Below are 23,145 nucleotides of genomic sequence, written 5' to 3' on the forward strand. Positions count from 1 at the left end.
TAGCTTGCCTAAGCCTTCTGGAATACAGAGTCTGTCGCTTCTCCCTGCATCGTGTCAACTGCACACGGAATTGTGCTGCTTTCGTCTTCATCCACAATTCTGATCTGATCGTTGAACAACACAGACTCCAAATCGGGACCCCATTTCCCCTCATGCCTTGGGTCATGCTGTTGCCTCTGCCTCTGAGATGTTTCCAAAGCCTGTCTCCCTTGCCCTACAATTGCTTTTCCTGGCTAGCTCCACCAGGACCTGCACCTCCACTCACAGGTCATCTGTACCCAGAAAATCGGGTTTAGGGCTGATCACCTGAACCCCCGGGCTGATAGCTATTAGTGTTTGATGAATGACTCCATTCCTCTGTGGAACACTGGTTCTTGAGCGGGGAGATTAGGCTCCTGGAGATCATTTGGTGATGTCTAGACACATTTTTAGTTGCCACAGCTGGGGGCCGCTATGACATCTAGTGGGTCAACGTCAAGGATGCTGTTAAACATCTTTCAAAGGCACAGGGTGGACTCCCCCAACAAAGAATGACTTGGTTCCAAACGTCAGCACTGCTGAGGTCGATAAACCTGCCCCAGACTGCAAACTCATGTCTCTTTTGGTCACCAATTTTATTTCTAGCCCCAAGAGAATGCATGGCCCAAAGGAGATGCTGAATAAGTGTTTGTTGAATGAATAAGTGACATCTCCCTTACTGGGAGGAAGCATGAGAAAAACCAATCAAGATCACCTGCAGGCTTACAACTTTCTGTTTTAGGAAAGAACTTGCCTGGGGAATAATATGGTCAGGGACCTATGGAAACCGTGTTTAACGAATAAGCTAGCTTTATAATTAGTATACCCACTGCTAATTAATACACGAGCTTCTAAAGTACCTACAAACCACTAAGACATTTTTGGGTCTCTACGGTGGCTGAGCACTCTCCTTTTGCACCTGATATTGCCCTACTCATTTGGTGAGTCATCTGATGTTTATTAACCGTGTGAACTTGGGCTACTTAATCTCTCCGGGCATCAGTTTCTTCAAAATGGGTATGAAGACGCCGGCACTTCCGGGAGCCCTGTGATGGATGATGGGGATGAGGTCAGATGGTGTTTGTAATGGACTCAGTCCATTGCCTTGCTTGGCCTGGAGTAATCATCCTGCCACAGGAGTTTACTCTTTCCTCTTTCAGTTCTTACAACGATCATGTGGGTCCAGTAGCAAGTCTTCATTTAAGAGAGGATGGCTTCAACTGAATCTCAATCAGGCCAACTAGTTGAAACTGTATCCAGTTTTGCGCCCATGAAGAGATCTTACTAGTGTCTGTGACTGACCTTGACTGATCCAAAGAAGGAGATTTCTCTCATCAACAAAGCTTTTCTAGAAGCTCCTAACATATTGAAAAGGATGTTTTTCAAACCATGTGGCGTGAGGATCCATGCTTTGGCACGTAAGCTCAGACATTACTTTCAGAGATTTCCAGTGGAGGGGGCTCCTGGAGGGAGATCAGACTCCTGTGTGAAGTGGTACTGTCTGAACTCCTGGACGGAGCCAGCATACCTGGACAGGGGCATCCCACGCTAGGGTGAGGCCTGAAGGCTCGTGCGTGGAACCCTCCTGTGGCGGTGTTTCCACCCAAGCTACCGCCGTAGAGCCGAGGTGGACCTGGAGCCTGGTCTGTGGGGAGAAGTGCCCCGGCTGAGCATCTCCCAGAGCGAGGCAAGGCCTGTGAGCCAGTGAGTCATTCTGTCTTGGCACAGAGTCCCCAGGGCTCTTGGGGGAAACAAACAGACTTTGTTGAAAGGAAACCTTCCTGTGTCTGAATGGCCCCGAGTCAACTCTTTGGAGGAGGACTGTAACCTGCTCCGGCCCCCTCTTCCCCCTGGGCCTGGAGAAACCACAGTGACTTGGGGGCTGGGGGTGGGGTGGGTATTTGGAGTTCAGGCCTTTGTTGTCAGCCTGGAACAAAGGCCTCGACCCTGGCTGGAGAGATATTTCTTGGGGCCCCATCAGGGATACTGGCTTCTGACTCAGATTTTAGCTGTCTCACCAGTGCTTGGGGAAACGAGAGTCAGACTGGACACCCAAACTCCAGTAATCTCACTCTCTCTCCGGCTGGGAAGCCGTCAGGCTTCTCTCTAATACTGAAAGTACCCTCACTGTGCGGGCTCACTTTTGTGACGTTTATTCACCTTTGCTGGAGGAATTTCTCTTCTGAACACACAGTTTCATTATGCAGTGCTGTGGGGATACCGTATCTCCTTGGCAGCTGTCGTGAGAATTTCTTATGGGCAGACACCCACTCTCAGGAGAGAAGAATATTTGAAAAGGTCTCTTTGGGGATAGGTGACGATGGGAACTGATCTTTCTGGGCCTGAACGCGAGCACGCGGATGGAGACGGGTCTGGACTTGTGTGTTACTCCAGAGACGGATGGAAGAGGACGATGAGGAAGTAGGAGTGGGACACATGCTGCCCTGATGTCCCCCTTCCTGTGATCACTGCCCTTTCGGTAAAGCCACTACGCTCAAAAGGCTTCCGATGAGTGCATTTATTTGGGAAATCCCTTTAAAATGCGGGCCTCTTGTTCAGCTCCATGAGGGAGGAATCGGAAGCCACGTGCAGGTGCTTGTGAGCTCAGGAGCCGGGAGAAATATGAGGACATGACTGTCGGCGGAATTCACAGCAGATGTGAGCACAACCCTGGATTCTTGACAATCCGTGGAGCTCGGATTTGGGACTAATTCACACTAAACTTCCTAGGCGGCGGGGGGCGGGGGGGGGGGCGGGCGGCACGGATAACATCTGCCTTCCATCACTGACATCCCTCCGCGAGCCTGCACTGACGTCGCCATTGCTTTTCTTCTCTAACAAAGAGCAGAGGCTCGGGCTCCATCTGTTGAGGCCCGCTCTGACTGAGGGCGTGGAATGGTCTCCAAGGAGGAGACCGTGCACCCAAGGCGAGGCGTGACCTTGTTTATTAGCTCCTCAGAGGAGGGCAAGTGAACTGAGACAGGGTGGCAGGCACGTGGTGTGTCTTCCGCTCATTAACCCGGATGGAGGTCACAGCTCCATCTTGGCCGCCACCAGGAAATAACTTGTCAGAACATCAGGCGAAAGCACGAGGTTCCAGCTCATTGGAACCCGACTCGCAGAGGTGCGCAGGCAGAGGAGGGAGCTGGGCCTGACTGGCTCCAGACAGACCCGGCAGATGTTGAGTTGGGACTCCGCTCCGCAGAGCTCGAGAGCGGGCTGGGCTCATCACCCAAACGGGGCCCCAGGGAGACGGCTGATGAGGGCATCCGCAGTGCCGGGAGCTGCTGGGCCCTGTCCCCGCTCCCTAGCCCCCTACCAGCTGAGCTTGGAGGGGAGGGCCAGGCGGTGAGTCGCACATGGGGAACTCTTGCAAGAGACCCAGCAATGCTTTTGGGCGCTGCCCTGCTGTCACGAGCTGCGGAGCGTTCAGGGGGCTGGGGCCGGTGCTGAGATGGGAGCTGGGTGCTGGGGTCCCACGAGTGCTCGTTTTCGGCCCCGCCCGCCCGTCACTCCGGGGGAGAGAGGTGCGTATAAACCGTGTAAATCTGAAAGATGTCTTGGAGTCGCTCTGCCTGCCGGGGCTAGGAGAATAATCAGAGCCTCCCTCAGGCCAGACAAGTGCCTGCCTTGGAACCCAGACGCATTCCAGAAAGAAATGAGGGGTCTGTGTGTGCGTGGTCAAGATGTGTGTGTGTGTGTGTTGAAACAGTGTGAGTCTACGTTCAGTATGTGTTTATTTTGAGAGTAGACATATTTAATAAGTGTGTGGGAGGCTATGCAGGGCCCATGTTCTGCGTGGACACACGGGCAGTAAGTGCGTGCTTTCTTCGTGTGCCGGTGTGTTGAGCGCCCTGGGTGTGTGTGGCCAGTGTGTACGTGCGGCTATGCACGAGTGTGTGTGCGTTGGGCCACATGGTCAGTGATGCATTTTGGGGGTTCGTGTCCTCTGTGTGTGCGTGGGCTACGAGTCTGTAGGTCCACAAGGTGTTGGCCTCGAATGTGTCTGTCATCCCAGTATGTGTATTGTGCGTGCATCCAGTGGGTGTGCGTGGCCCCCATGTATGTATTTTTTGCGTACCCACTTTATGTGTGTCTGATGTACGTGTCCCTTCGTGTGAATGAGTGAGACAGAAAGCACAGGACTGTAGACAGGGAGTGTATGAGTGCCAGCCTATCCCCGGCCAGCTCAAGATGTCAGAACCTAACGCAGCACACAGAGTCTGCCTGCTCATAAGCTCTCCTACCCTCTGTTCCAGCCCCACTGCCTGCCGTGCTGGTGCCCTCCCCGCCCCCCATTGCTCCCCTGACTCTAAACCTGTAAAGCCACCTGCAGCTGTCTGAACAGGCCAGGTTGCTCCAGGCCTCTGGACCTTTGCGCGTGCTGTGCCCGCTCCTGGAATACCTCTCCCCGCTCCCACCTTTCTGACACCTCCTCATGGGTTCTGATTCAGCTCAAGTGTTAACACGTCTGCGAAGCCTCCTTGATGTGGCCGTGGAAACTGACCATTTCCTACTCTGTCTCCCAACTAGGAGTGCAAGCATCTTTCCCCCACGGCACCTCTAACGTTGGAGGCGCTTGTTCACCTCCGTGACCGTGTTCCTGTCCGAGACGGTAACTGCTGGGGTGAGGAAGACAGCGTCGGCCTCCGCTCTTTGAGAGTTTTTACAGTCCAGGCCATCTACTAAATACACTCACAGCCTTGCAGCAGCCTGGTTAGACGGGGGACTGTGTCCTCACTTTAGAGATGGGGTCACTGAGGCTCCCTGAGAGAGTCACAGACTCTTTAAGTACCTAGGCAAGAAGTGAGCCCTGTATCTGACCCCAGGGCCCAGGCGTTATTGTTACACCTTTCCTGGGTCGGGACTTACTCGTCCGACTGATTTTTTTCAAGAATTATTTGAGCGTTTCTGATACACCAAGTGCACTAAGCACTCAGAATACAGCCTCAGATTGTCCTCACAGAGCTTGAATTCTAGTTCTGGTCCATCCCAGGAGGCTGGGATGGATGGTGTGTGTGCATGTGTGCATGAGTGTGTTCTATCTGTGAGCAGGTAAGTCCCCAAATCCAAGATGATCACACAGGATGCTACCTGCAAGGCTAGCTGTGTAACCGCCAATTGGAGACGATGAGATACAGACCGTCAGAACGCAAAGTGTGGTAGGTAGATAATGGCCCCCAAAGATGTCCTACTCCCCAGAATCTGTGAATATGTGTGATTACACAGCAAAGGGTAATTAAAGTTGCGGGTGGAATTAAGGCTGCTAATTAGCTGATTTTAAGATAGGGAGAGTATCCCGGATTAGAAGGGTGTTCTTAAAAGTGCAAGGGAAAGCAAAAGAGGTGATGTGATGTAAGAAGGGCTAGACTTGCCACTGCTGGCTTTGAAGACGGAGAGGGGGAGACGGAGGAAGGGGCCAGGAATCAAGCAGGTGGGCAGCTTCTAGAAGCTGGAAAGGCCAAGACATAGATTCTCCCCTAGAGCTTCCGAGGAACGCAGCCCTGCCAGCACCGTGTCTGTAGCCTAGTGAGACCCTTGCTGGAATTCTGACTTCCGGAACTGTAAGAGAATGAGTGTGTGTTGTTTTGAGCCACTGAGTTTGAGGCGATTGTTAGGGCAGTCACCGGAAATGGATAAAATGGGATCTGCCTGGGAGCTTGAGGGGCTAAAGGCATGATAAAGGGCGGAGAATGTTGAATGAGAAGAGCCAGGGAGCAAGCTCCAACTGTATATACCCTCAAGGTGATGGTCACAGCCCACGCACAGCAAGTGTCTGGTCGACCCTGACTTCTACGCAGTGACGGGAGCATTGCACCAAGCTATGAACAGCTACTCAAGGGAAGCTATATCATTCCTGCTGCTAATTTTAGAATAAACGTGAGACCCACCGGTGACTAATGTAGCCACTCCCCATGACAACGTGAACGTGACCCCAAACCAAGGCTCCCAGAAGCTCTGTAGGGAAAAACTCTGGTGATGCTGAGCCTCAGACCCTGTCCCGAAAGAAGGTCATTCTGATTCCAGACAGACCCACTCCGTGTGGACAGCATCCCTGCTGTCCAGAAGCCATAGCCACTCAGCGTCGGCTGCATCATATTTCCCATTTATGCTCATTGTTGGGGGCTGAGAGGAAGATCCACAAATAGGGCTGCTACCAAGGAAGCTCCTGAGGGAAAACTGGACAGAAGCTGAGCAACGGCTAGGGGTGGGTCCCATAACTGCAATTAGCACACTGCGTAAACAGCACTTAAGGGCTCTATCTGGGAGTTTGGGGTCCTCCCTCTGAAAGAGACAACTATTTTATGCAGGGAGGAACGAGGGGAACTATTTCCAAGTCACTTTAATAGTCTAGTCTGCAAACAATCCTCTTCCTCTTTGTTCACGTGCTACCCTTCTCTCCCCTTCTTGGCTCTGAGCCGGGTCCCCTCCTCGCAGCTGTGCTCACTTGAATGGTAAATCAAGCACCCTAAAAACCTGGTGGGTGGAAGTTTTTTCAGCATTGCCTGGGCTCTGTTTATCCCATGGTGGGGTTTTGCTGGATTTCTTCTTTCTCGATTACAGACAATCAGAATACTGTCTGTCCTCTCCTCTGCTACTTTGTGTGTTGCAAATACAAGGGGTGAGAGAGTCCTGTGTGCTGTAGAGGGAAGGTGTTTCTGCAAGGAGTTAAGAGGCCCCAGGAGATCCCTACTCAGACCTTCCCAATTTTTCTCACCCTTCCAAGGGGTCTGCCAGGCTCCAGCTGCTGAATATTTTTTTCTGTCTCGGGAATCCTGCCTGAGGCTACCATTTTGGCTTTCAAGTGGACTCTGGGTAAAGCCATTCTGCTTGGGGCTGGAGAAATTCCAATCACTAGGCTTTAGAAATATTTTATACCTTTTCGAGCAACCTATTCTTTTTTTTCTAGCAACCTATTCTTTTTTTGTTTTGTTTTGGCTCTCTGGAAGGAAATGGCCAAAAACGGTCATGAAGCCAAGTTAAACAGGTTAAAAAACAAAGAAAGTTGACAGTATGAATATGGCAGGGACATGGTTTCCCTGCTCTCTCCCCCCTGCTCTGTCCCCCACTTCCCTACGTAATTTGGGGTTATATCCATTTTCTGTTTAAAGATTATGAAACACTGAAAACAAATTCCTGAATTTTGACCGATCGTTAGCGACAAAGGATTTTTCTGTGGCACCGAATGCAACATAGAGGATGGTAAAGATGACACTTGTGATAATCAAGCACGTTCCAAAACATTGTCAGATGTCTCCTGGGAGGCACAGTGGCTCCCGGTTGAGAACTACTCTCTCCAATGAATGCATTTTTATAGCAATTCTACAAGTTTGAGGGTTCACCTCAGACAGGCAAAATGTCTTGTCTGACACCACCCAGGTCTCCAGAATCCGGGTTCAACCTCAGATCTCAGGCCCTTTCCATAGCTCTGAGGCTGCCCCATGGATTGTGTCAGAAAATTCTGGGCGGCCAGAAGCGGGGGCGGCCCATCCTGAGTTCTGTCTGCTAGACACAGCAGAGCAGAGCCTCTTTCTCAGCGTGCAGAGGGCTTCTAGATCTGGCTGCAAAAAGAACAACACAGCCTCTGTTATGAAGAAACCCGCAGCTTAGAAAAAAAAAAGTAGGGACACGTCTGATTCATCAGGATGACTCATACCTGGGATCACTTCGCCTCCACTCGGTGGGGCCTGTCCCGGCTTGTGAAGGGCCATGGCGACCTGAAGAGAGAAAACTCCCCTCTTGAAAGCTGGGGACGGATCCGCCCGTCTGGGTGCAGAGGAAGCTCAGTGCAGCCATCAGGATAACTTTATTAGGAACGTGGAATCAAACTGCAGAAAATCCAGGCGCGTGGCACTTGGAAGGTCCTTGGAAGTTTCCAAACCTGTCCTGGCCAGCTCACTGCGCCTTCCGAGAATAGCTCAGGAGCCTGGGAACAGTGGCCAGCCCCAGTGAGCAGAGGAAGGCATTTAGTAGTTGCTTACCAAGACCAGGGCTGGAGGGGAAACGGATCTTCAGGTGAGAATGGGGGTGTGATCACCAAACACATCAAGCTGCTGACTTCCATACAATCCCATCGCCACCCTGGTTACACCAGGCCTCTGGGAAGCCCTGAGTGTGTCTATTATCAGTTGATAGATGACTTTGTAATCGCACTCATGTCATTCTCTTGAGGACAAGAGGGTGTAATCTTCTCGCTTCGAGGGTCTCACATCTCTCGGTGCGCAGTTAATCCCCCATCCCGCTCGCTGAGTGACGGGGCTGACAGAGGAGCTGGTGAATTTCCATCAGCCCTATTAGGGGTCTTTGTGCCCCTTGAGCAGACGGTTGCCCAAATTTCACCCATTAGAGAAAAGAATGGGCTAATTAAGCCTGCCGGCCTAATTTTGCGCTTTCTAATTTTGCCCTTTAAACGCATCATAATTATGAGATGCGAAATACATTTTCAAATGCAGAGCCGCGGACGGGTGTATTTTTAAATGTGCAGGGCTAAGACGGGAGCGAGCAAAGAAGCAGGCAATATTTTTAACTTGCTTTGGGGCAGGAGAAGGCCACATCCTCGCTGGTTCCTGCCGTTGTATGTGCAATGGAAATAGCACTCACTCCATGCGTTACCGCCACAGTGGTTACTGTGTCCCTGCCCTCGGCAATGCCGCTGGCCGACATGTCCCTTGGGGCACCCTGGGACAAGTGGGGTATGTGGTCACAGCCTCGGGACTCCTGGCTTCACATTCAGGCCCAGGGTACGTGCCTCCTTGGAGTCAGCGTTGGTGTAGACGTGAACTTGGAAGAGGTGGTTGTGATCACGTGATGCAATTCCCTTATTATTATTATCGTGTTTAAGGTTTTCAATAGTTTTTCTTTGTTACTGACAAAAGCATGCATCCATGGCCTTTGGTTGTTAGAGCTTTGGGGCAGAACTGTTTTTCCTTCTCTCCAACTGATCCTAAGAAGCACAATCCTATTCAAAGTGAATGCTGAAAACCTTCGGTCATAAACAATCACATACCATGTTACGTTTAAAAGATAACCATATTCTGTTCAGCGCACGCGATCCACATAAAGTGCACACCATAAACCAGGATAACGTCGTGTATTTCAGCGGACCCAACAGAAGAAATAAACACAACAGCATGTTAGCTCGGAGCTATTCAGTCTTCAAGCATAAGCACCCCCATTTCATGACGAGCTTCCTTTACAGATGGGGAAACTGAGGCCCGGCGAGGGGAAGGGCGTGCTCAGGTTGGCATGGCACGTGAGGGAGGAGCAGGGTTGAAACAACTGCTCCCGAATCTCCTCCTGCCACCTTCACGACAGAGGACACTGCAGCCCCCTCCAGGTGGACCTGCTGCCCCTTGAATCCTGACGTTCGTTTCCAGGGAGTGTCAGCATCTCACTGCAGGACCATGGGCTGTAAGAACAGCAACTTACCTGCAGGGTTCTGCCAACAGGGTTCTGGAAGCTATTGGGCTCTGTCTGGAAGTCCCTCCTAATGAGGCACGAGGAAACCGATGACACGGATGTCCGTGGCAGTGTCATTCATAATCGCCAGAAGGTGGACACAACCCATATGCCTACCAACTGGTGAATCGATAAACACACTTGTGTGACACCACACCACGGAATATTGTTCAGCCAAGAAAAGGAATGAAGGACTGATACAAGCTACGATGTGGTTGAACCTTGAAAACGTTATGTTAAATGAAGGAGTCACATTTTCTATGATTCCATTTATATAAAATGACCAGAATAGGCAAATTCATAGAGGGAGAGAGAGAGAGAAAACAGATCTGTGTTTCAGGGGCTGGGAGTAGGGGGGAAGGGACAGTGCTGTGTTCAGGTACGGAGCTTCTTTTGGGGGATGACGAACATTTTCTGAAATTGGGGATAGTTGCACAACCTTGTGAATACACTAAAAGTCACTGAATTGTACATTTTAAAAGAGTGCATTTTATGAATTGTGCCTCTGTAAAAAGCATTGGGTTACGCTACAAAATTAAAACAAAAGATTGATTATCTCTGCATTTTCCCTCAGAAATGGAACCAAATATTAGTTTCCATATTGATTTAGTGGCTTCTGAGGTCCTTTCTGAGCACTGCCCATGGGTTCACCATCGTGATGTCCACTTGAGGTGAGAAACGCTGAAGAGCAGAGATGACGGTCCGCTCTGAGAAAGGCAAGGGCCTTGATGGGGTCACTGATGCCAGTGCAAGAAAATCAATCAGAGCAGAAATGCGCTGCCCCTGAAGCCAGATGGCCTGGGTTCAAATCCTGCCCATGCCACTTAGAGCTGTGTGACCCTAGGCAGATTAATTAACCCCTCTGTGCTTGAATGACCTCATCCGTAAAATGAAGATACTAACAGTACCGACTCTGAAGAATCTTTATGGAGATGAAAGGATGAACTGTTATTTGTAAAGAGTTGGAAAGGGGCCTGGCACTATATAAACACTACATATACTTCCTCTTAGATAAAATAATTTTGGAATTGTATTAAGTTCCTTTTGCCTCTATAACTGCTAACCACAGACGTAGCAACTTAAAAGAACACAAATTTATTATCCTCCAGATCTGGAGGTCAGAGGTTCAAAATGGGTCTCGGGGGCTAAAATCAAGGTGTGGGCAGGGCTGCGTTGGTTCTGGAGGCTCCTGGGGAGAATCCACTCCTCCTTTTTTCCAGTTTCTAGAGGCTGCCTGCATTTCTTGGCCTGTTGCCCTGTGTCACCGTGACCTCTGCCTCCTCTGTCACATCTCTTCTGGCTCTGACCCTCCAGGCACCCTCCCAGAAGGACCCTTGTGAATATGATGGGCCCACCTGGATAATCTCCCCATGAAGACCCTTACTGTAATCACAACTGCAAAGTCTCGTTTTCCGTGCTCACGGGTTCTGGGTTTAGAACGGGCACACCTCTGGGGGGCCTCTGTTCTGTCTACCACAGGCATATATTAAGTTATGGCACAGATGGTTAGAGCTACAAGCAATGGGTCGGGGGGTTAGGAAACACTGGCGACACTGAGATTTCTATTGAATTCAAATACACCAATGGGTCGGGGTCTGGCTGGCACCCTGGGGCCGAAACCTCAAACATTCTGTCTCCGGCACATCCGTGGCGGGAGCGGGGAGGCTTTGCCCCTCCTGCAGGCATCCTCTAACCAAGGGTCTAGGCGCTCTCTGTTCCCTCTGCCTGAAAACAGTTCCCTGCAGGCTTCCTTCACCTGTTGGCTCAGATGTCACCTTCTCAGTGGGGCTCACCTGACCATCCTACTTAAAACTGCAACCCACCCCTCTGCCCCTGCTCTCCCCACCCACCTCCTCTGCTGGTTACTGTCTGATGCTCTATATAAGGTACGTATTTATTTGGTTTATTGTTTCTTCCTCTAGGAGGGATAAGGATTCTGAGGGTCTTGTTCACAGGCACCTAAAACTGCCTGGCACATAGGCGGCACTTAATATCTGCTCACTGACCGGCTGAATGAGTGAACCTCCACTGGGGCATTTACAGGCCGTAAAACACTGTAGATGGAGACTCCTCTGTCTTCCTCGCAAAGCCCTGGAGGGCATGCCTGAGCCTGAGTCCTCTCTCGAGGGCTCTCTGAACAGCAAACACTGCTGTCTGGTGAACGACCCAAAGCGAGGTCTGAAAACAAATGGAAGGACACACAGCTATGGTGTGGGTGAGCGACGTGTCTAGCGCGGACACCTGGGGGGCTTGCAGCACAGACGGCAGGGGCGGGCACACCAGGCTTTCCTGCCCTCTGATAGCAAAGCAGGCAGGTTCTCCTCCTCACACGATTTAGGACTTTTCACATTTCACCGTTAATGTTATTATTATTTTTGCACAAGTGATTCTGCACAAGGGAGTCTGTTCTCAGATGTTTCCTCAGCCGAGGGGACACTGAGTGCCTGTGTGTCTCGACTGGCACCTTGAGGCCAGGGGCAGCTGGGGATGTGCTGTGTCACTGGGCATGGTGTGTCGTGAAAAGGCAGAGGTGACCGATTCCCCGCTGCCTGACACCAGGCTGCCTTGACACATTCGTGGGACCATCGCGCCTGGGGAAGCACCTGCCTAGAGCACCCACCGGCACACCCTGGACTAAACTTTACAAGCGCGTCCATAGGAAAAACGCAAAATGTCACTGCAATGACGCCCCCATCACAGCAGATGCAGACATGGAGGCTCAGAAAGCAGAGCTGACTTAACCCGTATCACAGAGGGACTAGCACGAGGGAGGGACGCAACTGGTACTCAACCATCTTGGCTTGAAAACCAATACTCTCTCATCATTCCCTGTGACGATGCAAGAAATATTCTCGCTCGCTCACCCACTCATTCATCCAGCTGCACGTTCAGCCAATCGCCCAGTCAACCCTTTTCCCATTCCTCTCCAGCTTGTCTCGCATACACTGCCCCTTGATCCTTTTGCTCTTGATGCACTAGTCCTGTTTCAAGGCCGAGCAGACACCATGGTTTCTCCTACCGCAGGGCCTTTGCGCGTGCTATTCTTGTTTCCTGGAGTACTCTCTCCTCCCTGCCTCGTTTCTTACTCTTCTGCTCTCCTCAGGGGAGCCTTCCCTAACTTGCTGGAGTCATATCCCAATATTCTACACTCTCAGTACATAATGTAATTCCCTTCCACGGCACCTGCCACAGTTTTCAACTTTCCTTTTCTTCTGTTCACTTATTTATTTTAAAAGACGATCGGATTACTGCCTGCCTCACCAATTAGACAGTGAGTTTGATGATGGCAGGGGCTGAGGTGCTCAATGTTTTGAATGAATGAGCAGATGAAGATTGAACAAATGAACTTTAAAACTGACAACAAGCAGGTGGTAGGGGGGGAAAGAACTAAAATGAGACAGAAAAGAATTCTGGAATGAACAAAGGAGACAAAGAGAGAAAACGCGTTGTGTGAACGGTTATAACTCAACTTGGGAAGTGAGACTCCAGGCTGTGAGTCTGCTGCCATGGTGGAGACTGAGGGACTGGTTTGGGAAGCTTCCCAGAGGGAGGCGGGTTTTAACCTAGATTTGTCCTAGGGGACCCCACAATCTAGCAGACAGGATGAGGCAAACACCAGATGCTGTTGAAGTGCTGTGAGGTCACAGAGTCTAGGGCTTAGTGGGCCGGTCCAGGTGATGCCCATACAGGTGTGTCCCCCAAACAGCCTTTGGGGGCCCAAGACTAAGAGAATTCCTAGGGAGCCAACAAGCCTGATAAGGATGGGGCTTAAGGCACCCAAACCAGCAGGTGGGGCAATTCCCACCCCTTCACCCCATAAATGCAGACGGGCCCGAGGTTGTCCCACATTCCAAGCTCTAGCAGCTCCCTGGGGGAGGGTGATCCCCTCCAGGGCATATTCTGTCCCATAACCATTTGGATGGCAAAGAACTCGGCACAGCCCTTGCCTCCCCAAGGAGCTCTGCTATCCAGAAAACTCACGGCATTGACAAATTACTAAACGTGTTTTAAGGCAATGAAAGACAGTAGTAGGGCACACTCTAACATGACGTTAAGATATCTACAACGTGGGGCTTCCCTGGTGGCGCAGCGGTTGAGAGTCCGCTTGCTGATGCAGGGCACGCGGGTTTGTGCCCCGGTCCGGGAGGATCCCACATGCCGCGGAGCGGCTGGGCCCGCGAGCCATGGCCGCTGAGCCTGTGCGTCCGGAGCCTGTGCTCCGCAACGGGAGAGGCCACAGCGGTGAGAGGCCCGCGTACCGCAAAAAAAAAAAAAAAAAAAAAAAAAAGAGATATCTACAACGTGAAGGCATCCAGTTCACAGAAAGGGTGGAGACGCACAGCACCCTGAAGGTAGATGGCATCTCCAATTTTTCTAGCCAGTGCCAGAATTTCCCATCTAACATATTTTGTTCAACACACTCCGTTTATGCTTGGAGATGCCTAATGGACCCATGGCAGAACTAACCAAGGGTGACCAGGTTCTCTGTGCATCTCCCCCGGATGCCTACACGTCAGGCGAGGGGTGGGGGAAGGGTGCTTCAGTCTCCCATCTTCCCTCCCTACAGCCATCTAGAGTGTGTGTTTCAAAGGCTGCCCTAAACGAGGGGTCCACAGGAGGTGTGCTTTTCCCACAGGAGGGCTTCAAGAGCCCCTGGAAACAAGCCACAGAGGAACAGAACCAATGAGGTTCTTTTCTGCCGAAATCTAGGCAAATCGGTGCTTTGTCCTCCAAACACACGTGTTTATCTCAGTTTCCTTTTGCAGCTTGAGCAATTGGAAACGAGCAGAGAAACTGTGACCCCACCTGCATTCTGCCCCTCTGAACCCGTCTGCTCCTCCAAAACCCTGGCACCATGACCCCATCACCCTTTACCAATGAACAAGTCCGAAGGTGTCCATCTACTCTGCTCCTCGCGTGGTCCTGAGAACGCCTTCCCACCCTCTTCCCAGACTCCTGATTGTCTTTGCACCAAAATTAACTTCCATTCAACGACTGAGACATTCTTGGAGCTAAAAGGCAGAGCCCACTCTCCTCAGCCCTCGGGAGAATGAAGCGCATTCATATCCTCACACAGTGAGGATACTAACATCTGCTAGGTCCGAACGAACACCAAGGCTGACGTTTTCACATTACAGACAAGAAACCGAGGCCAGAGTGAGGAAAGGGTTTGTGGATGGATGGTGACCTAGTATGTCGCTCAAAATGTGTATCCTGAGGGCTGCAGACACACAGCGTTGGGACAGCCTGGTACAGAGCTCGGAAAGCTCCCTCCACCCAGCCAGCGATAGTACAGAAGCTGCAGTGGAGTCCGGCATTCCCAGGCACTTTATATATGCTATCTCCATCTATGTGAAAAAGTCTAAGGCCACAGTGGTTTCTTTCTTTCTTTCTTTCTTTTTTTTTAAAGTCACTAACCTAGTTAAAGAATCTGATGAAATCTAAAACTCTTTCCTTCATAAAAGTACATATGTATCAAACATGACATTCAATTTTAAGGGCTCCTTAAGGACTCCTGGACTCCAGGCTAAAAGCCCCTGCTCTAAGTTAAATAATATTATTTTTCCCCATATAGAACACGAGCAACTTGAGGCTCAGAGAAGCTATGTGTTACGCGTAGCATAGCATAGCACGTCTCATGGCAAGGCGATACCCTTAAATAACAGACTGACTGGATTCCAAACCTCAAGTTGATTCCTTCCCCCAGAATACACTGAGATGAAAAGCTATAGATTCCAGAAAGCAAATGTTCACTCATTCTTTACCCAATCAATATATGTGTGTGTGTTTTCTTTTTTTTAAAGCATCTACTAAGTGCCTGGCATTGAAATAAGAGATGGCCCCTTGGAGCTTGTAAAAGAAGTTTTGCACAGCTACTAGCTAGCTTTCCTCTCTCCAAGAGACAGCCTTCAGCTGGGAACTCATGGCCGGCCTTCCCATGAGTTCCCACTTCCAGTAAGAGTGGACATACGGAGGTCCTTAGGGAAGGAGGTGGAGTGGATGCCCTGCTGAGGAAGTCCCTGGCTAAACAAGGAGCAGTGGAGGAAGAGAATCAGCTAGCCGCCAAATGCCTTCCATCTAAGTTGATATACAATGTAGCCAGATTCTACAGAGAACGTCCCATCCTGATATTTTTAAGATTCAGAATTTAGGTTTTGTCTCAGAGTCGTGCCGTGGTTTAATAAGGCCCCTTCTCTGTCTTCTGTGGAAATGATGGGGCTAGAGCCCACATAGCGCCTGGCGGACCCTTCTCTACCGCCCTCACGGGTATCCAAGTGATGCCTGGTTACAGTAAAGGGTAAAGAGCCAGTGGTGGGAGTGGAGGCCACCGGGAGGGTCCTGAGTCTGGCAAGTGAGAGAGACGGTTTAGAACACAGCACAGAGCCCAGCTTGGTTTGCAGGGGCGATGTGAGGTGATGGGTGGATTTGCTTCTCACTCCCTCTTCTGCTTGACTCAGTGACCTCTCCTCAGTCTCCGTAGAAGCTTGGATTTCTCTTGCATCTGGTCCCAGGATACTTTTCCTGATTTATGGCTACTAGGGTTTCCTCCACCTGCCCTCAGAGCTGTTGAATCTCTTTTAGAGACTCTCCAACAGCCTAAGAGTGATCTCAAAACCAGAGTTCCTATATTGAGATAATGCAGTTCTGGTTTCTTCTAGCTAGCCTAGCTCTGCACCGGTCTTCATGGAGATGAAGCTTGGGAAATCATCCTCCTTGGTGAAGTATCGTCAGAAAACGTTGTGAAGGGGCCTGGGGCAGAGTAGGGGTGGGTAGGTGGGTACACTAGGCTGACCAAAGTTCAGTAGCCAATTAACTGATAATATTAAAGCCAGGAGAGTGCAGGGTGGACTTACTGGTCAGCATTCCCATGGCAAGTGGTCACTCAGTGGCTCCCAGCCCTCCTGCATATGAGGCCTTGAGTTCTGCTGCTGCTCCAGCCACAAAGTCTCAGTGATCATGAACATGTCACTTCTCTGGGGGATTCTCCATCTACATTCTGGGTGGCACCACATGACTTCCCCGGGTCACTTTCTACTCCCCAATTCTAGGCTTTTCTTTGTTTGAGACTTGAGAAACAATGCATCCAAAGTGATTTCCTTAAACTGAGTTTTCATTTACACACAGAGAAATGCTCTTCAGCGCCCTGGTGACTGTGTTTTGATGAAAACATATACTTGTGTAACCTCACTGCCTCTAACCAGGACACACAATGCTTCCATCACCACCAAAAGCTCCCTTGTGCCATTTTCCAGTCGATTCTTCACCTCAGAAATAACCTCGGGTCTGATCTCTACCACCGTAGCTTAGTTTTGCATATTCTAGAATTTCATATAAATGGAATTGTATGTACAGTTTGTACTTCTGTGTCTGACTTCTTTCACTCGGTACATTATTTCTGAGATTCATCCATGTTGCTACACGTATGCAGTTTATCCTTCTTTTTTGCTGAATAATATTCCATTTTGACTATATCCAAGTTTCTTGACCCATTTTTTCCTATCAATGGACATTTGGTCTTTTCCCAGTCGTTGGCTCTTATGAGTAAAGCCGTTATGAACATTCTCAGACAAGGCTTTTTGTATATTCATGCCTTCATTTCTCTTGGATGAATATCTAGGAATAGAATTTCTGGGTCATTAGGTAGATGTGTATTTAACTTTTTTGAGAAGCTGTTAAACAGTTTTCCAAAGTGGCTTTGACAATTTTATTCTCCCTCCAGAAATGTGCGGGAGTTCAGGTTGCTCCAAATCCCCTCCAGCATTTTACACTGTCATATGCCCTTTCTCCTCAGCCATTCTAGTGAGTTTATCAGGGTTCACAATGATTCCTACATATATTTTCATTTCTTATACTTTCCTTTACCCAAAGCAGATTATTAAGACCATTTTAAAGAATTAAAGATACTTTAAATGCTTGCTAAACATCTACATTCTTTTGCAGATAGCTGGTATGCAGGATCACGCCCCATTTAATGAATCTATTCATTCCAGGTTGTTTTATCCCATTTCTTTTCATAAATATGTACCAACTGCCAAACATGTGTAAGTCTCTGGTGCTAGATTTCCATCAGGGAGGTGATGAAAAGACCTCATTTGTGCCCTCAAGGGCCTTACAGGGGAGGTAGAACCCAATCAAAAAATGTTACGTTGTTGCTACGATGTAATCTGGGGGATATATACCCCAATAGGAGAGACAAGTATTTTGAGGGTGCTGGACGGGGAAAAATAATTCCCACCATACTCATCGAGGAAAGAGACAGATGTGTTTTTGAGAATCTGTAGGTAAAGCAATATCAGAGGCACCGGGGAAGGAGGGGGAGGGAGGTTAAAACCTGATTGTGCCTGTTTACCAAAGTGGTGTGAGGTGGGCACAGAGCCATTAGTGGAGCCCAGGGAGTTTAAGGATTGCACCAACAAGTGGACAGCTGTGGGATGTGCCGGGGCTGCCCGAGATGGGCAACGGGCTCACAGGAGCTGAGCGCAGGGCATTAAGAAAGAGGAGGTGGTGGCTGGGTTTTTTCTCCCAGTCTTGATCTGGAAAGCACGCTAGGCGTCTGAGGAAGGGATGCCTGGCCTTCTGTGAGGAACACCTCCCCCGTCTCCAGGCTTGGGCTGCATCTCCTCTGTGATGTCAGTGTTTTCCTAGGCCCTGGAAGAGCGATGGTTCTGGAAACACAGTGAGGAACGCACCCTGGCTAGGGAAGTGCTGGGGAAGCACCCCTCTCTGTCCTGGCTGGAGTCACCCCAGTCGAAAGATCCCAAAGAGTGGGCCTGTCAGAGGCCCATATATTCTCCCTCTGGTTTCATGCTGACTGAGCCATCTCCCATTCCTTCTTACAATATCTGACATTTATGGTGCATCTACCGTATGCAGTATACTAGGCAAACTGCCCGGGATGCACAGATGAAAGTTGTGACCCGTAAGTTTAAAGTTTAGTCATGGAAAGAGGAGGAGGAAAGCAAAGAACGAAAGGTCACACACAGAGGCCAGCAAAATTATGTGAGCTGCTACCGGGCGAGGGCGTGGGGATGACGTTCCAGCTAGGATCCCAGGCCACCTATTTTGGAGATGATCCCCAAGCCAGTTCTCCTTCCTGAGAGCAAGTGGAAAGAGCCCCCTGGACTGAAACGTTGAGGGTCCTTGGAGCCTACAAAGAGCGGGGACTTGAACCATAAAATCTCCAAAGTCCCGAGAAAATCCCACGCTAAAAAAGCCTTCTCTCCAGGCTAAGCGGGAGTCAACTCTGGCCACTAGTGTGCTGTGGGTCGGGGAGGGTAAGAGAGCCCAAACGAGACTTGTATGCGTTGTTATGAATGACAAGGCACAGTCTCAATACAAGCAGGTTAAAAGTAGCTGATTACACAGGAGCGTTCTCATAGGTACGGAAGTACAGGAAAATGCATAGCATACACAGGGTTCAGTACCATCCGAGGTGTCAGGCATCACTGGGGGGTCTTGGAACATATCCCCAGAGATAAGAGGGGACTAGTGTAAATAGTCCAACTGTTGATATTATCATTATATGAAACCGCAGGACTCCCTCTTCAGATGTGCTACTGGGAGTTTGCACTCCTGTTTTCGGCCTTGATTTTCCTGATGACGTTTCTTCATCTTGATACCACAGGGTTGTAGGAGACAGGCCAACTCATACACAATACTCTCGCTTTTCCTCATCATCAAATAAAAAAAATGCAAGGCTCCCTGAAATCCCATCCGTGTCTGTCACCATTAGTGAGTGTGGCTGATTGCAGGAACTCTGGGGGCGTGCGTGCGAACAAGAGGGAGGCAATCGGAGCAAAAGGCTCACTCGCTCTAAAAAATACAGAATATATACATTATGACCATATGTTTTCTCTTCTGAATGTGTCAGCTGGAAGCTGAAAGTCTGGCTTGGGTCTCTGGCCTAAAGCAGCGACCAAAAAGGGGCTATGACCTCATCACCTAGTCCTGCAGCCTCAATGAGAAACCCCATTCCTCAACTTAGTGAAATCCAAGAAGTGATTATGTCTAAGAATCTAGGGAAGGTCTCATTCCCTTCGCACTTATTACCGCATCCAAAGCAAACACAGCAATGCCTATTAACACCCAAGGTGTCAGCTTGTGTGTGGGTCCTTGGAAATGCAGAAGTTACCACTGGCGGTTTCTATCAAGGCTGACTACACTTAATCTGTCAGAAGGGCTTGAAAGATTTACCCAATTTAAATCCCTTCCATGACCTTCTGGTCTACTGCTGCGCTCTGACCTACCACAGACCAAAACAATCATTCTGTTTGTCAAATTCACGGTTGGCCATTGTGCAAGAACCCCCAGTTACTCAGGAAAGATCTTCAGAAACGATTAAGGCAAATCCCCTGTTATCGTTGGTTGCCTCTTGTTTTCGTTCAGAACCTTGCTCAACTCTCGGTCCTATCTATCTTTCCTTTTAAGTTTTCACAGTGTCTTTTTTGAAGTAAGGGTAGCTGTCCTGGATTTATAAAATGATATAGGGGCTTCATACCAATTTTTTTTTTAACGGAGAGAGAATAATTATGGGATTCACCTTGCTCCAGGGACTGTGCAAGAAACCAGAGTGGAGGGATTGCATGTTACCAGCACGATGACCTGAGGAAAATGTTATGTCTACGAGGAAACTGAGGTTCAGAGATGTCATTTCCCTTGCCTCGGGTCGCGCAAAGAGTAAAACGGTGGAGACAGAATTAAAAACCTTTCAGAGCTTAAGCCCAATTCCACACATCGCGTTACCCTGTCTTCTTTATTTTTTATTTTTTTAAAATACCTCCAGGGTTTTGTTTGCTAGCCATAGCTCTAAGCGAGTTTTTCCATGGTGGTGAACAGACAGGGAAAAGTCAGAGTGCCATCCCAGCAGGAAGGAGAAAGAGCTCTGTGTCTCTCCAGAGGTTGAGAAGACATACTGATGGGCCAGAAATTAACTAATACCTATTCATCAGAGGGGAGAGGGTTAAGACAGAGATGTAGGAAAAGCGGCCTGCAGAGATTTCCTCCTGGTTGGAAAAGTTGGTGTTCTTTATCTTAAAACTAGAAAATCAATTCAATTATACCACTGAAGATAACATTTCTTTCTAGGTGCACCCAGAGACGACTGACTGCATCTCTGAAAGTGAAAAATTCTGCTAAAATCTTCAAGCCCTGGCATTCTGATAGATCCTGAGCTTCCCAAATACCCGCATTCACAACAGAGATGAGCCTCAAGCCTTCTGTTGGAAACACCAAGAGTCTATCTTGAATCTTAAAGTTTGCTGCTGCTGAATCGGAGTCCCTCCCACCCAGAAGAGACTGTTCCCAGTCGAATGCTCTCCTGCCGACAAAAACTGCCGACAGATTTGTAAGTTCCAGAATCTGGAAGAGCTACATGTTAATTGCATTTAATTACACAAGACTAGAGATTATCAAACATCTTCTAGGTACTTTGTGCTACGTTTCAGGTACTGATGTAAAATGTGAAGGCTAAATAATGCCAATTTCCCTTTTGGAAAGCTTAACTAGTCCACCATTCTACCTAAGGGGGGCTCTTCCTTTGCTGTTGCGAAATGAAGTTTTCCTATCTGCACTGGAGTTGTAGGTAACCAGAGAATCCTTGCCGCAGCAGACAGCATTTGGCCCTAAGCAATCTGTGAATAATTAAGCACTGAGTCCAGCTGCAGGTTCTAAAATGTTCAACATTTAATACAGGTTAAGTAACATTTCTTCCTCCCATCAGAGAAGGGGAGACCAGACAAAATCATTGTCTACATCTAGTGCCCAAACTCATCTGATTCTTCATATGAGTCATTTGATGATTACTTTGTGTGCAGACCAGTGTTTAAGAACTGTCCCCCGCCACCCCGAATGTAAGCTGGTGCAGCCGCTATGGAAAACAGCATGGACGGTCCTCAGAAAACTAAAAATAGAACTACCAAATGACCCAGCAATCCCATTCCTGGGCATATACCCAGACCAAACTGTAATTCAAAAAGATACACGCACCCCTATGTTCATAGCAGCACTATTCACGATAGCCAAGACACGGAAACAACCTCAATGTCCATCGACAGATGAATGCGTAAAGAAAATGTGGTACATAAATACAGTGGAATACTACTCAGCCATAAGAAAGAACGAAATAATGTCATATGCAGCAACATGGATGCAACTAGAGATTCTCATACTAAATGAAGTCAGAAAGTAAGACAATACTATAGGATAACACTTATATGTGGAATCTAAAATATGGCACAAATGAACCTATCTATGAAACAGACTCACACACATAGAGAACAGACTTGTGGTTGCCAAGGGGGAGGGAGTCCGGGAGGGATGGAGTGGGAGTTTGGGGTTAGCAGATGCAAACTATTATATAGAGAACTGATAAACAACAGGGTCCTACTGTAGAGCACAGGGAACTATATTCAATATCCTGGGATAAATCATAATGGAAAAGAATATTAAAAAGAATGTATATATGCTTTATAGGATTGGTTCAGTAAGCAAATTATGTATGAGAGAAAAGCTCAAAAATACCGCCCCCCCAAAAAAAAAAGAACTTCCCCTCTTGACCAACTGAGGTCACAGGCTCAGTAAAACTTTATGATGGCAAAATCTGTCCATCTTGAAAGAGAATGATTGAGCTGAACAAGCAGTGTGGTTTGCTGGAAGATTCTAGGTTCTGTACCTCACTTGCCCAACATTTTCCGGGGGACCTTGGGTGGCTCCCAGCATAGCCGTAAGTCTCATGTTGCTCCCCTGTAACATAAGAGGATTGGCCCCTCTGATGTCTAAGACCCTTTAGAGTTAAGGTTCTATGTATTTATGGCAAAGTACAGAAGAACCTGAAATTGTTCCCAAATATAATGGGAACAGAGCAAATGAAAACCAGCGTAAGAGGTTAAAGAGTGGGGGTGGTGGGCTTTCCTGGTGGCACAGTGGCTGAGAATCCGCCTGCCAATGCAGGGGACACGGGTTCGAGCCCTGATCCGGGAATATCCCACATGCCGCGGAGCAACTAAGTCCGTGTGCCACAACTACTGAGCCTGCGCTCTAGAGTCCGCAAGCCACAACCACTGAGCCCGCATGCCACAACTACTGAAGCCCGCGTGCCTAGAGCCCGTGCTCCGCAACAAAAGAAGCCACCACACTGAGAAGCCTGTGCACCGCAATGAAGAGCAGCCCCCGCTCGCCGCAACCAGAGAAAGCTCGCGCGCAGCAACCAAGACCCAATGCAGCCACAAATAAATAAATAAAATAAATAAATGATAATAAAAAAAGAAGATGGTGGTGAAGAGCCAACATTTGCCAGCACAGACCTGGGTTCAAGTTCTGCCTCTACTGCTTACCGATTGTATAACCTCAAGGTACCCTCCCTCTCTAAACTTCCAGCTCTTTCTTTGTAGAAAATATTTGGTAATACTACATGCCTTGTAGGATGGAGGTGAGCATTAACTCTGATAAATACGAAGCACTTGATACAGTTCTGAGACAGAACAAGCTCTCAATTGCTGAATCCAAATAACAATTTAACAAGTAACTGGAACATACCTGTAGCTCAGGTGTCTGTTCCCTCGGGCTATTTTCTTTGGTCTGTCCATCCTCCTCTTGATGGGCTCCTCAACTCCTTCTGCTAAGCCTCTCAGATTTCAGTCTTCTGTCTGAAAAGCAATGCCAGGATGTTTG

Source organism: Phocoena phocoena, chromosome 20 (genome assembly GCF_963924675.1).
Source record: "Phocoena phocoena chromosome 20, mPhoPho1.1, whole genome shotgun sequence".
Lineage (NCBI taxonomy): Eukaryota > Metazoa > Chordata > Mammalia > Artiodactyla > Phocoenidae > Phocoena > Phocoena phocoena.